At 36.3% G+C, this 16,250-nt stretch overlaps 1 protein-coding gene across 4 annotated transcripts in view; it reads left to right on the plus strand.

The window, feature by feature from the left end:
* FEM1C (fem-1 homolog C) overlaps window positions 1-16,250 on the plus strand; it is a 43,943-nt gene that overhangs the window by 7,148 nt on the left and 20,545 nt on the right. The gene's annotated exons all lie outside the window — the stretch shown is intronic.

Genomic DNA, 16,250 nt, shown 5'->3' on the forward strand with positions numbered 1-16,250 from the left:
TGCAGAAGAATCTCAAAAAAGAAAATTGCCCTAATGAATTAAGAACTTTTGGTGTGCAGATCGTGACTGTTGTCACGGTAGATGGGTTATTTCAGTGTATTATCTGAGAATTGGAAGCTCAAGTTCTCTTTTTTCTTCTTGACTTTGAAAACTGCTCTCAGCTCTTAGTTACCTGAACATACCTATTTGCAGAGAAGAGTAAAAGGGGGGAGAGGAGAGGTTTAAGATTTGTTTCTACTCCATAACATCTGCATTTAGTTTAATAATAATAATGTTAAAATGACTTAATGTTTAAGTTCATTAATATTGATGACATAATAACAAGTCATCAAGTTGTTCCTGCACAATGTCCCATGATTATTCTTTTGCCTCTTGTATCATCTGGCTAGAGCTTCAAAACGGTTCATTAGGGTTTGAACCTCTGCCGAGAAATTTGCATTTCTAACAAGTTCCCAGCCAATGCTAATGTTCCACCCGCCATGTACCCAATCAGAATCTGCATTTTAACAAGATTCCCAGGTGATTTTAATGATTCCACTCCAGACATACTGAATCAGAATCTGCATTTTAACAAGATCCCCAGGTAGAACGTGTTATGAATGCAAATTCTTCAGCAGGAGTTTGAGCCAGAATGAATCTGTTTCAAAGCCCTGCTTCTGGCATACTCCTCTATACCCTCAGGGAGACTTTGCCTTAGTTGGAGAAGTTAAACTGTAGATGTGTGTGAATTGAGTTCAGTAGGGAAATATCCAGGTGGCTCTCCATCCCTGGAGATTGGGTTTTGGATTGTAAATCCTCACTCACAGAACAGAATTAAGGTTAGTGAGAATGAGTAGATCCTGAACTCTACTGCTATTTCATAGTTGATGGTGGCAGCAATATGAACTTAAGGCCGAGGTTATGTTATACTTATTGGCATATGGATGTTTGTGGTCCCTCACTAAATCCACCTTTATTAAATTTTAGTAGATTGATTAATTCATTTGTTTAAAATAAAATTCAGGAAGCTCTTGACAGTCTAGAGATTTGTGCTATTGAGATACCTGGAATATATGTGATGGACAGTGGAAGTGGAATAGGTGGGGAGAGGCCTGGATAAAGAAGTCACATGGATGCAAATCTGACCAGAACATCTCTCTCTTCCTCTTTTTTCCCTACCTGTGGGAAGGGGTGCAGTTGAATAGGGTATCTGTGAACTAGAATGACTAGGAAAGGGAATTGGAATGAAGTCTGAATTGTAATGTTGACATTTTCAGGGCTTAGATGAACTTTTTACACGTATTAGTTGTTTGGAGTCCTGATCCCTTAGCTCAGGTACTCTTAGCCATGAAAAATCTAGTTGACATCAAGACCTATTTCAAAGGCCCCCCGGATGTCATAAGAATATGTCTTTCCTCTGTGGATGGAGATTTTTTTTTTTAGCATTTAACTTTGTCATGAGCTCAAGGACCTGTGTTGTTAAGTTTCTGTATGCTTCAGGCTCACTGCCTTACACAAAGAATGAATGAAGAGAGAGCATATGGTAGCCTTGGCACAGTTTGTCTTTGATTCTTTATCTGATTCCTTTTTGTGAACTTCTGTCCTCGAGTATCTTTTATGATAGACTACCAAGCAAAGGAAAAAAAAATCTGAGCAGGTGAACCATCTAGTGTTTCTTTGATATCCTTAATTGATTGTTTCTCCCTATCCCATTTTACCCCCTCCCTCTGTGTATAACCAGTTGCTATAGAATTGATTCCGTCTGATGTGTATTAGAATAGAACTGTGCTCCACAGGATTCTCAGTGACTTTTTTTCAGAAGTAGATTGCCAGGCCTTTATTCTGAGGTGCCTCTGAAGGGACTGGAACCTCCAACTTTTCAGTTAGCAGTGTAGTGCATTAACTGTTTGCACCACCCAGGGACTCCCCCTCAACACATACCAATTAATTATTCAGTGAATAAAATTCTTGGAATTAGCATTTTTATGCAGTGAACTGCTCCTCTTTCCCATCCTTAGAAGTGGATGTTTTCTAGACCTTATTCAGGCCCAGCTATAAGGTTGGGGGAGAATAGGATGGTGCCAAGCTGAGGGGGAAAGATAGGAATTATTTTCATACATTTCTAGGCAAACCTATTACAATAAAAGATCCTTTAATTGTTACTTGTATAAGTTAAAACTTACACTTTTATCAAAAACTCAAGTACTTTGATTTTAATTGAATTTTTAGACAACTTTATTGAAGTGCAGTTCACATATATAGTTCACTCACTGAAAGTGTATAATTCATTGATTTTTAGTATATTCAGAGATATGCAGCTCACTACAATTTATTTCAGCACATTTTCATCATCCCTATTAGAAAGCCTGTACCCATTAACAATCACTTCCATTCCCCCATCTCCAATCCCACTAGTTCTATCAGTACCAGTTGCCATGGAACAGATTCCTACCCATTGCAACCCCATGGATGTCAGCATAGAACTGTGTTCCATAGGGTTTTCAATGGCTGATTTTTTTCAGAAGCAGATTGCCAGGCTATTCTAGTTCCAGGCCACTAGTTCTGGGCAACCAGTAATTACTTTCTGTCTCTTAAAATTTGCCTATTCAGGACATTTTATATGAATGAAATCATACCATATATGGTCTTTTGTGACTGACTTCCTTCACTTAGCATTTCCTTTTGTTGCAAAATAATATTCCATGGATATACCACATTTCATTTGTATATTCATCAACTGATGGACATTTGGATGGTTTCTACTTTTGGAGTATTTGGAATAATGCTGCTATGAACATGAATAATGCTGCTATGAACAATCACGTGCAAGTTTTTTTTAGATGTATATTTTCATTTCTCTTGGGTATATACTTTTTGTTAGGTGCCATCGAGTCTGTTCCAACTCATAGTGACTATGGGTACAACAGAATGAAACAATGCTCGGTCCTGCACCATCCTCACAATCCTTGCTATGTTTGAGCCCACTGTTGCAACCACTGTGTCAGTCCATCTCATTGAAGGTCTTCCCTTCTTTGCTGATCCTCTACTTTACTAAGAACAGTGTCCTTCTCTGGGGTCTGATCCCTCCTGATAGCATGTCCAAAGCACATGAGATGAAGTCTCGCCATCCTTGCTTCTAAGGAGCAAACTGGCTGTACTTCCAAAACAATTTTTTTCATTCTTCTGGCAGTCCATGGTACATTCAATATTTTTCACTAGCATCATAATTCAAAAGCATCAGTTCTTCATTGGTCTTCCTTACTCATTGTCCAGCTTTCCCATGCATGTAAGGTGATTGAAAATACCATCGATTGAGTCAGGCGCTCCTTAGTCCTTAAAGTGACATCTTGAAAGAGTCTTTTGCAGCAGATTTGCCCAATACGTTATGTTGTTTCATTTCTTGACTGCTGCTTCCATGGGCGTCGGTTGTTGATCCAAGTAAAATGAAATTCTTGATAACTTCACTATTTTTTCTGTTTATCGTGATGTTGCTTATTGGTCCAGTTGTGAGTTTTGTTTTCTTTATGTAGAGGAAAGATCCATACCGAAAGCTTTAATCTTTGATCTTCATCAGTAAGTGCTTCAAATATTACTCGCTTTCAGCAAGCAAGGTTGTGTCACCTGTATATCACAGGTTATAAGTCTTTCTCCAATCCTAATGCTGAGTTCTTCTTCATATAGTCCAGCTTCTCAGGTTATTTGCTCAGCATACAGATTGAATAGGTGTGATGAAAAGATACAACCCTAATGCACACCTTTCCAGACTTTAAACCACGCAGTATCCCCTTGTTCTGTTTGAACGAATGCCCTTGGTCTATGTACAGGTTCCTCAAATGAGCACAGTTAAGTATTCCGGAATTCCCATTTTCGGCAATGTTATCTGTAATTTGTTACCATCCACACAGTTGAATGCCTTTGCACAGTCAGTAAAACACAGGTAGACATCTTTCTAGTATTCTCTGCTTTCAGCCAAGATCCATCTGACATCAACAGTGTTATCTCTCATTCCACATCCTCTTCTGAATCTGGCTTGAATTTCTCCCAGTTCCCTGCAGATGTACTGCTGCAACTGTTTTTGAATTATCTTCAGCTAAATTTTATTTGTGTGTAGTACCTGTTTGTGATATTAGTGAGTGTTTGATAATTTCCACATTTTGTTGTATTACCTTTCTTTGAATGGGCGTGTAGCTGTTTTCCAAATTTCTTGGCCTAACAAGTGAGTGCACCCAGCTTTTCTTCCCTTTCTTGAAACATCACAATTGGTATTCCATCAATTCCTGGGGCCTTGTTTTTCGCCAGTGCCTTCGGTGTAGCGTGAACTTTTTCCTTCAGTACTGTTGGTTCTCGATCATATGCTATCTCCTGAAATGGTTGAACGTAGGTCAATTCTTTTTGGTACAGTGACTGTATTCCTTCCATCTCCTCTTTGTGCTTCCTGCATTGTTCCATATTTTGCCCATAGAATTCAGTATTGCGACTTGAAGCTTGAATTTTTTCTTCAGTCCTTTCAGCTTCGGAAATGCCAAGCATGTTCTTTCCTTGCGGTTTTATAACTCCAGATCTTTGCACATTTCATTATAATACTTTGCCTTCTCAAGCCACCCTTTGAAATCTTCTGTTCAGCTCTTTTACTTCATCATCTATTTGCTTTAGCTACCCTACATTCAAGAGTAAGTTTCAGAGTCTCTTCTGACAATCATTTCGGTCTTTTCTTTCTATTCTGTATGTATAATGATCTCTTGCTTTCTTCATGTATGATGTCCTTGGTGTTATCCCACAACTCGTCTGCTCTTCAGTCATTAGTGTTCAGTGCATCAAATCTATTCTTGAGTTGGTCTCTAAATTCAGGTGCAATATATTCAAGGTTGTACTTCGGCTTTCGTGGACTTGTTTAATTTTCTCCAGCTTCAACTTGAACTTGCATATGAGCAACTGATGGCCTATTCCACATTCGGTCCCTAGCCTTGTTCTGACTGATGATGTCAAGCTTCTCCATCATCTCTTTCCACAGATTTAGTCAACTTGATTCATGTGTATTCCATCTGGCGAGATCCATGTGTAGAGTCACCATTTATGTTGTTGGAAAAGAATAGCAGTCGAACACTGTTTGACATGGTGCCGGAAGATTTGCAATGAATAATTCATTGGTCTAGCAAAATTCTGTCATGTTATCTCCGACATGATTTCTGTCACCAAGGCCATGTTTTCCAACTACCAATCCTTCTTTGTTTCTTGCTTTTGCATTCCAATCACCAGTAATTGTCAATTAACCTTGATGGCATGTTTGATGAATTTCAGACTGCAGAAGTTGGTAAAAGTCTTCAATTTCTTTATCTTTGGCATTAGTGGTTGGCACATAAATTTGAGGAATAGTCATATTAACTGGTCTTCCTTGCAGGTGTATGGATATTATCCTGTCGTACTTCAGGATGATCTTGAAATGTTCTTTTTGACGGAGAAAGTGATGCCATTCCTCTTCAGTTTTTCATTCCTGCCATAGTAGACCATATGACTGTCTGACTCAAAATGGCCAATACCAGTCCATTTCAGCTCACTAATGCCTAGGATATCGATCTTTACTTTATGTATTCCATTTCATTTTTGACAATTTCCAGTTTTCCTAGGTTCATACTTCATACATTCCATGTTATGATTATTAGTGTATGTTTGCAGCTGTTTCTTCTCATTTTGAGTCATGCCACATCAGCAAACGAAGATCCCGAAAGCTTTACTCCATTCTTTTCGTTAAGAAGGTCAACTCTACATTGAGGAGGCTGCTCTTCTTTTGAGTGCCTTCCAACCTGAGGGGGTCATCTTCTGGCACTCTATCAGACAGTGTTCCACTGCTATTCTAAGGTTTTTCACTGGCCAAGTTTTTTAGAAGTAGATCACCAGTTCCTCCTTCCTCGTCTGTCTTGATCTGGAAGCTCCACTGAAACATATCCACCGTGGGTGGCCCTGCTGGTATTTGAAATACCAGTGGCATAGCTTCTGGTATTACAGCACCATACAAGTAACCAGAGTATGACAAACATGCGACGAGTGGTAGGGGCATATACCTAGGAGTGGAGTTACTGGGCCATATTGTAACCCTGTATCTGACCTTTTGAGAAACTGCCAACCTGTTCTTTCCAAAGTGGCTGCACCATTTTACATTCCTGTCAATGGTGTATGAGATCCCCAGTTTCTCCACATCCTTGCTAGCTCTTTTATTATTATCCTTCTTTTTACTGATTTGTAAGAGTTCTTTTTATATTCTGGAGACAAGTCCGTTATCAAATACATGATTTGCAAATATTTTCTTTCATTCTCTGAGTTGCTTTTCCATGTTTTGAAGGTATCATTTGCAGTAATTTTGTTTTTTGTTTTGTAAACTAATTTTTTAAAAAATTCAACGTGGGTCATTTATAATATCGATAAACTAGAAAATTGTTAAGAAAAGACTGCAGGGTTTACTGATACTCTTCATTATATAGATGGGAAGATTTCCATGGATCAAACTGCAATCTAGTTGTAAAACACACCCTGTTACTGCTTTGGCACATAATATTTAAAGATAGAATAAACAAGTGATGAAATTTCATTTTTTTGTATGGTGTAAAACAGGGCTGTGACCTAGCCCTCCTTTTAAATTTATATTCATATGACTGGATATAACTACTAGCCATGTATGGCAAATATCTATATAAAAAAAAGAAAAATATGTATAGCAAACAAGAAAATAAGTTTTCTCCTGTATTTCCTTACTACTTAGTGTATGGTGTGTGGACCAGCATCACAGGCATCATTGTGACCCATTCCAAACCAACTGCATCAAAATTGGCTTTTGACTGTGATTCCCCTGTTAATTTTGTACGCTAATATTTGAGAAGCACTGCTTTGTTTGACTTATACTAAAACACACACATACACACAAATCGTGAGCTATGTCAGGACTTTACAAACTGCTGAATTTGTTGAATTGTTATTGATAGAAAAGGCAATTTAAATTATAATAGATATTTTGTGTTAAATAATTTGCAGTCCTTAAATGTACATTTTTATTTCATTAAAAAGATAAGTTTATCTACTACTTACAGATGTTTTAGAAATGGACTTAATCCTGATGAGTTTTAGTAATCTTACCCAAATTAAGACACTTATAAGTCTTATTATTATTTTTTTTTTTTTGGTTTTTATGTTGACTTTGACTATCACTTGCTCTTATCATTCACTCAAACCCAGAGCAGGTTTGGGCCTAGAGAAGCCTTAGTGCTCAAACTTGTTCTTACTCAAAATACTAGGATGTTTTTGGGTTACTTATTTTGAGGAAAATAAGTCACCCCATTGTTAGGAACCTAAACTTTCACAGTTGAATATGAACTTCTATTTTAGGAGATCGTAAACTCAAAAAATGAAACCTATTGCTGTAGACTCGATTCTGACTCATAGAGACCCTATAGGACAGAGTAGAACTGCCCCATAGGGTTTCTGAGGCCGTACTCTTTCTCCCATAGAGTGGCCGGTGTGTTTAAACGGCTGACCATTCTGTTAACAGCCCGGCGCTGAACCACTGTGCCACCAGGGCTCCTTTAGGTTATAAATCTCTTTAAAATTAGCATCATAGAAGATTGGCACTTCTGATACTGCTTGAGGAATACTGTTGTTTTTTGTTGTTAGCTGCTCTCCAGAGTTGATTCTGGCTCATGGCGACCCCATGTGTGCAGTGTAGAACTGCTCCATAGGGCTTTCAAGGCTATGACCTTTCAGAAGCATATCACCAGGCCTTAACAGAGGTGCTTCTGGGTGGATTTGAACCACCAGTCTTTCCCTCAGTAGTCTAGCACTTAGCCATTTGTGCCACCCAGGGACTCCTGGGAAACCCTGGTGCTACAGCTGCTAACCAAAAGGTTGGCAGTTCAAATCCACCAGTGCTCCTTGGGAACTCTATGGGGCAGTTCTACTCTGTCCTATAGGGTCGCTATGAGCCAGAATCAACTTGACAATGGGTTTGGGTTTTTTTTTGCGGGGGGAGGGGGAACTCCTGAGGAATGCTAACATGCTTTAACATACATGAACACTTCATGTAGTTTCTTTCCCTTAATATACATCCCAGAAGCATCCCAACAGTGCTTTCTGTTCTAAATTTTCTTAGCTCTATTTCTGGTAAGTTATGTAGTTGAAAATTAACGTATTTGGATCATATTATTTTAGCTTTCTGCAGAAATGCTTTAACTGAATTAAGACAATGTGTCATCAGCTTAACAGATTTTTAAGAACTGTCTATTTAATGAACATGTTTTTGAGAAATCATAAATTTTTTTCATTATGATTTCAGTGCCAGAATTTTTTTTTCTCCAAATGAACTTAGTCATGCATTGAAAACTATATGATACAATATTTATCTTTTTTTCTTCCTTCTTTCCTTAATTAAAAGTAAATTCATTAGATTTCAGTGTTAATCATCTTTAATTTCATCTCGATTACATGGTAGTATTTATATTTTAAACTTGGTATTCTGCTTTATTTTTTATTGCCTTTCTCACTCTGAGGATATAAAAATAAGATGTAATGAGGTAGAGACACAGTCTTTTAGTGCAGTCATTGTATTATGGCAACATTTTTAAGGGGCACATAACCCAGGGGAAATGCTTGAGCTGAATCTTATAGTATTTAGTGCATATTGTTATACATTAAAAGTTTTAATCAATGAAGTTATTTAGCAAAAATCAGATAAGTTTTTTTGGTCTTTGGCATGTAGCTTAGCGTGAACTAGGCACAAGAATGTAGTTAACTCGATTCTTAAATTTGGCTTGTCATAATAATTTTTCATAAGAAATTACATTTAATACAGCATGTATAACACTCTTAAACAACTGGCAGAGCAGAATATTTACAGTAAATATAACAGACAACTGAGTATTGGTTCTGTAAAGTACTTATACATGGAAAGTCAGACGAATCCCAGAAACAGGAGCATAAATAGACATGTCACAGAAGAAAAATGAAGTTTGTAAACAGAAATGGGGAAATATTCTACTTATCTAGGAATCCAAGTAATATAAATTTAAATAAGAAAAAAATCCAGTTCTAGAAAGGACACTATAAAAGTGGAACTTAAAAAATTAGAATCCCTTTGGAAATGAATTGAAGATAGGTTTTTAAGCCATCACACATTTGTGGTTCTGTTTTAAGTTAGGCATTAATTTTTTGTCATCATTTGCTTTTTGAGGTTTAATTTACATGCAATAATATCCACTTATTTTAGTGTACAGTTGTGTGAGTTTTAACAAACATAGCACTGTAGTTTAACTACTGCCACAATAAAGATGGAACTGTTTTATCAACCCCAAAAGTTGACTGCCCGTTTGCAGTCAGTCTCTTAGACCCGGTCCCTGGCAATCACTAATCTGTTGTTTGCCCTTACAGTTTTTTTAGGTATTAATTGTAATAGGGAAAATGTTGAAGCAATGTACATGCCCATCAACAGGAAAATATTTACATAAATTATGGCATACCCCCTTACTTAAACTTTTACCATAGAATGGTTATGGAGACTATATAGTAACAGCATGACAAAATGACTAAGAGACAGGTGAAAAACGGAAAACAGTTGTGTATATACTGATTATAACTTTGTCAAAACATACATATAAAGAAGCTTGGGAGAATGATACAAAAATTATAGTGGATTTGCAATTCTTTTTTTAAGCCTCTGTTTTCCAAACTTTAAGTAATATTACAGACTGTAATTAAAAAAACAAACATTTTTTTCAAGACTTTCCAGGGCATGAAAGTGTCGTGGTTATATAATTGACCTGTTGTAGTAGTTAAGAAGACCCTTGCTTCTAAGATTTTTGAAAAATATTCTTACTGGCTAAGTTTGAATCTTTTTCTGTTACATCAAGTATTAAATATTTGAGAATCTACTTTAACTTTACCACTGTGCTAGTTGTTGTCTGGGGTACAGAAATAATGTACGATCCATACACTTTAGGAATAGACAGTTTAGGGATGAAAATTTATTTATAAAGCAGTAACATTACACTATTTCATTGATACTGTAAGATATTATATAATATTATTAGATGTTATTTGAGTGCATACCAGGATAAGTGATATACCAGGCATTCTCAAAATAACAAATTGATACGGTATAACTAAGAAAGCCTCAGTCAAAATTTCAGGTGAAACTTGAGGGACAAGTAGTTTAAAAAGGAGAAAGACAGCGTGGCAGGAAAATCAAGATTAGAGGCATGGAGGTAGAAGAGAGGAGGGCTGTTCTTGGTGCTGAGGGAGATACTTAGGAGAGAATAATGTGAAGCGTAAGCAGAATCTGCCTTGTGTATGAAAAGTATTGATTTTGGCTTTTGGGTTAGAGCAGGGTTTAGCAAACTATGGTCCAGAGTCAAATCTGGTTCTGCCTCTAGGTTTTGTACTGCCTGAGAGCTAAGAATGGCTTTTTACAGTTTTTAGTAGTTGAAAAAAAAAATCAAAAGAATATTTTGTGACACATGAAAATTACATGATTGTCAAATTTTGGTGTCCATAAATAATCATGGTGTGGCGTTCATACTGGAGGCAGATATAAGGCTGGAGAAGTAGGATAGGGCCAGGCAGGTAGGAAAATATTTCTCAGTCTTTTAAAATCCATATCATATAGTCTATCTTCTTATGTGTATCCTCACTAACTGCAAGACTAAGCTGTACTTAACATGCTTTTAAAAAATAACATGCTTTTTAAAATTATAGATTTCTTCGTCATTACTCCCTCCACACCGCCCCCTCCATACACACCCCCCGCCCCCCCCCCACACAAATGGTGCTTCGAGAATCAGTGCTTTCGAATTTTTAAAGCCATCTTAATAAAGATTTTCACCTGTTTCCTTGGAGCATGGGAACTTTTAAGCTGGAAAGTGATGTGATTATTGGAACTTTTATCATGAAGTTTGACTTGTAACTTATTCATTGAAGCCTAGTATGACTAGCATTTCAAGTATGACCTCTGAAATGGCAATTGGGAGACATGATTTTATGTTTTATAGCTAATTTCTGTTTTTTATTTGTGGAATAAGTTATCTTCTCTACCTTGCAGTTATTATTAGAAGATTAAGTGTGGATAATGGTTAATAAGTAAAACTTAGGAAAATAAAAAATGCTGTGCTTTTTCATTGCTTTTTATTATTCTACTTTCTTAGAGTTTAATTTACTGTTTCCCTCCCTGTAACTACTACTACATTTTCTTATTGTGTTAAATGTATACGAATAACAAAACATTTTCTGGTTCAACATTCTTAGCATGTGCAGTTCAATGACATTAACTTACGTTGATCATGTTGTTCAACCATCATCCTTTTTCTGTTTTCAGATTTTTCCAACACCCTAATAGAAGCTCAGTGTCCACTAAACATTTGAGTCTTCCTTTTCCCCCTCCTTCCCGCCTGTTCCTATTAACCACTGGTAAACTTTGGTCTCTATATACTTGCCAATTCTAGACATTTCATATAACTGGGATCATAAAAATATTTTTTGTGACTAATTTCACTCAGCATAATGTTTTTAAGGTTCATCCATGTTGTTAGCATGCATCAGGACTTCTTGAAATGTAAACTTGCCTCTTGTTTTAAGCCTTTTTTCTAATACAGACAGTCCCCAAATTATGAATATCCAACTTATGGATAACTTGTACTTATGAACAGACTGCCATAAAGCTGTTATATTACAAATTCATTAAATACAATCATTCATAATAACAAACACACGCACTACTTTGTGATGCTCATGAAAACATTGCACGGTTTGGAAGTGTTTCTAAAGTATTTTATATGCATAAAAAGGTAAAATACATACTATATACTAAGACAAATATTTCACTGACACTAAATAAGAACTGTATGTATCTGTTCCGATTTACCTGCAAATTTGACTTAAGGACAGACTTGGGAATGGGTCTGTTTATAACCCGGGGACTGCCTGTATGTACCCTTAAGTCTGTACTTCTAAGCACAATTTTGTCTGCATCCCACATAGTTTAATATTTAGTATTTTCATTATCATTCAATTTAAAGTGTTTTAAAATTTCTGATAGGATTTCCTCATTGACCCATGGGTTACCTGGAAGTAAATTTTAAAATTTCAAATGTTTGGGGATTTTCTCGCTGTCTTTTTGTGCTTGATATCTAAGATGTCAGACTTCATTGCTTTATGGGCTTAGAACATACTCAGTGATTTCAGTCCTTTGACATTTGTTAAGACTAGCTTTATGGCCCAGAATATAGTTAGTATTTGTGTATGCTCTATGTGTCATTGGAAACAATGGTTTTTGCAACTGGTGAGTCCAGTGTTCTTTTATATATGTCAATTAAACCAAGTTTGTTAATGTGTTCAAATCTTCTATATCCTTACTAGTTTTTGTCTTCTGCATCAAGAAAGGTGTGTTTAAATGTACTATGATTGTGGATACATCTGATTTTTCTTGTAGTTCCATTGATTTTGCTTTATATATTTTGAACCTGTGTTTTTAAGTGAAAATGAATTTAGAAATACTATATTTTTGTCTTTTTAAATTTTATATCATTATAAAATGTTTCCCTTTGTCTCTAATCATGCATTTTGCCTCTGATATTTTAACATCAGACAACATGCTTATGGTTCATTTTTGCATAGGGTGTCTATATTTTCCATCTTTTCACTTCAACCTTTCTCAGTCCTTATAACTAAAAAAAAAAAAAATAAGGCATGTCTTAATAAGCAGCATGTAGTTGAGTTTTATGTGTTTAGTCTTTTACTCTGAGAGTTTTGCATTGAATGGGAACGTTTAGTTTGCTTGCATTTAATATAATTACTGATATATTTGGGTCTTAATCTCCTAGCTTACTATTTGATTTTTACTTGTCCTACCTGCTTTGTGTTCCTGCTTCTCTCCTTTTTTGCCTTCTTTTGGATTGTTTATTTTTTACTATTCTTTCTTTACATAGGGAAAATGTGGTTAGTTGTTTGCATGCTTTCTAATTATTACTTTGGTGGCTACCCTAGATAGTACAACATGCCTCTTTGACTTATCAAAGGCTAATCTAAGTTTCTAATTTTACCTGTTTCTGGACAATGCAAAGAGCTTAGAACACTTTAGCTCCAGTTATCATCCATTTATGCTGTTGCCTTCAGGTATTTTACCTCTCTATGTATTTCAAGCCCTGTAAGACATTATGATTATTGCTTTTAAAGTGAATATTTGTTTAAATTTACCTACAAATTTATCTTTTTTGTTGATGTTTATACCCACATTTCCAGGCTTCCATGTGGACTCATCCTCCTTCTGCCATTAAAAAAAAAAATTTTTTTTTCACATTTATTCTTTATGTGGGTATAGAAATCTAAGTTGGCAGTTATTTTAGTGCTTTGAAGGTAACATTCCATTGTCTCTTGGCTTCTGTTATTCCTGATGAGAAGTTTGCTGTCTAGATCCCCAGTCGGACTTTTCTGTCAGCTCTTCTTTGTGTTTGTTTTGTGTTATGACTCTGTTTTCTTCTCTGTTATTTTTTATTAGACACTGGACATTATATATGAAGAATATAAGAACTAATCTGAACCTGGTATCATAATGCCCATTGCCCATTGCCATCAAGTTGACTCCAACTCACAGTGACCTTATAGGACAGAGTAGAATGCCCCAAGGAGGAGCTGGCGGACTTGAACTGCTGACTTTTGGTTAGTAGCCAGGCTCTTAACCACTGTGTCACCAGGGCTCAAGTATGATAATACCTTCCTCTAAATAGTATTTTATTTACTTCTGGCATTTAATTACATACACTAGCAATCCTGGATTACTTTAATTCAACATTGAGTTGATTTAAATTGTTTTTCAGTCTGAGACTTTTTTAAGCCCTGTGGTGACTGGTCTGTTTACAGTTCACCTTAATTCCTAGGGCCAAGTCAGTCCTTCAGTGTTCTGACCCAAAGTGTAGAGTTTTCAAAGTTTCCTTCTTGGTGGGCCCTGTACTCCAGTTTTCTCTCCTAGCCCTGTAAGACTGTCACGAGTTCTGCCCAATTTCTCAGCTGCCTCTCAGAATTGGTAGAGGCGGTTGAAGGAAAGCTACCCCCAAATTATGGGTTTTACTTCTCTCCTTTTCTTTCTTCTCCTGTACATTGAGCACTTGTTAGCACATTAATGCTGTCATGGGTTTTTTTTTTTTTTTTTTTTTAAATACTTGGTCACATTACCACTGCATTACAAATGTGAAATTCCTTATTCTTTTTTTTATCCACCAATTTTTTTTCCGATATGTGGGTGTATTCAAATAGTATTCAGTAGTTTTTCAGTACAGAACTTTTGTTAATTAAAAAAACTGACTTGCTGCATTCTTATCCTTGATTTTATAAATGAAGAAAAATGTCATCTAAACCTTTCTATTCAAATTTCTCTTTATTTAGATTGTCTGTTTCTTACCAAAAAATGATACTAGTAGGTAGGGGTTCTCAACTCAAAGGAGATTTTAAAATATTATATTAGTAGTAGGGGTGCTTAAGGAGCCCTGGTGGCTCAGTAGTTAAGTGCTCAGCTGCTAACCAAAAGGTCTGCGGTTTGAATCTACTAGCCACTCTGTGGAGAAAGATGTGGCTGTCTGCTGCCATAAAGATTACAGCCTTGGAAACCCTGTGGGGCTGTTTTACCCTATCTTACAGGGTCGATGTGAGTCAGAATTGACTCTGAGGCATACAATAATAACAGGTGTGTTTAATTTGAATTATTTTGAACAAATGGATATCAATGATCAGAAGTTCTGGGCTCTGGCAGTACTTGAGTACACAGTGCTAAAATATCCTGTCAGACACTAATCCCAGTGTAGATCACTGAAATCTTAGATCAGAATAAATACACCCAGAATAATTATGTAGTCAACTGTAGATACCATGGAAGACTAAACAGGATAAACTTGGGTTGGGATTAAAGTCCTAATGTGTAGTAACTTTTGATTTTTCTAACTTTAGTTACGTGAAGTGTTCAAGTTTAAAGCACTATACATGCTGTGTGAGGAGGTCCCCAAGACCACCTCCATGTTGGGAGGTGATTCAGCATATAATTGTCCTCAGGGCCAAGATTTATTACAGCAATGTTATAAGACTACACAGCTGGATCATAAGAGGAAAAGGCACTAGAGGAAAAGGCACTGGTGTGGTGTGGTGTGGTTTGGAGGAATCTGCGTGCCGGCTTCTTTATGCTCTCTCCCTCCCATGAGGGGTCACACAGAGCACACACTTCCCCAGCAACACAAATGGATGTGTGCAATGTGTCTGCCCAGGAACTCGGTGCCCAAGGTTTTTATTTGGGGCTCGTCACAGAAACACCCTCTGCCTAACATGTACCTAAAATTCCAGACTCCTAGAAGGAAAACAGGTATTCAGCATAAACTATATTGTTTCTGCATGCAGTTGAGGCATAGTAAGCCAACCTTATATCACTTAGGTAAAGTTTTATATTAGTAAAGGAAGTGTTTACCATTCAAGCTCTCAGGTGCTAGCCAAGGGCCAACCTTGGAAGCAAGTCTTTCTAGGGATAGCAGTCTTAGCCTGCTGTGTTAACTCTTTTCTGTACACATGTCTAAAATGACTCACCATTGAAATATTCTGCATACGTAAATATCAAAGGACTGCATGATAATTTCTCTTGATAATTAGCAAAATGTTTATTATTTATCTTAGGTAGCTAAAATATCTGGTCAGTTGTAATGTCTTAATATGTTTTATACAGACTTTTACTAATGTGCCAGTCGCTGTTATCAATTTTAATTCACGTGTGGGAAGAACAGGACAGTGTTAGAACATTTAGTTCATCTAAAAAGAGTGTTTTAAAAATTAAATTACAATGGGAAATTATCCACTATGAAAGGACACTTCAGATGTCTCCTTTTAAAGTTCATGTTGAACCACCCACATATTTTTAGATTGTAGTGGGCTTATTTTTCTTATGGAGCTTTTTGGGGAAAATTCTTTATTACTGAGAATTTTGGCTAAAGTAACTGGCATTCACTTAGCAATAAAAAATATTAAAAAACATTTTCTGACTGCTATTAGAATCATATTATAGAATTTTATATATTATAGACTAGATCTCTCGTTTATAAATGTGGAAGCTGACTCAGAAAGTTTAAGTGACTCAGCAAAATTATGAATAGCTGGTTAATTTCACTTAATCAGTAATTAGTCATAGAGCATACAGCTCTTCAATTCAAAGCTCTAATGATACATATGGATTTGTCATAGATTAATTTCGAGTTTGGTCTAGTGATTTTGGA

Source organism: Elephas maximus, chromosome 2 (assembly GCF_024166365.1).
Source record: "Elephas maximus indicus isolate mEleMax1 chromosome 2, mEleMax1 primary haplotype, whole genome shotgun sequence".
NCBI classification, from domain to species: domain Eukaryota; kingdom Metazoa; phylum Chordata; class Mammalia; order Proboscidea; family Elephantidae; genus Elephas; species Elephas maximus.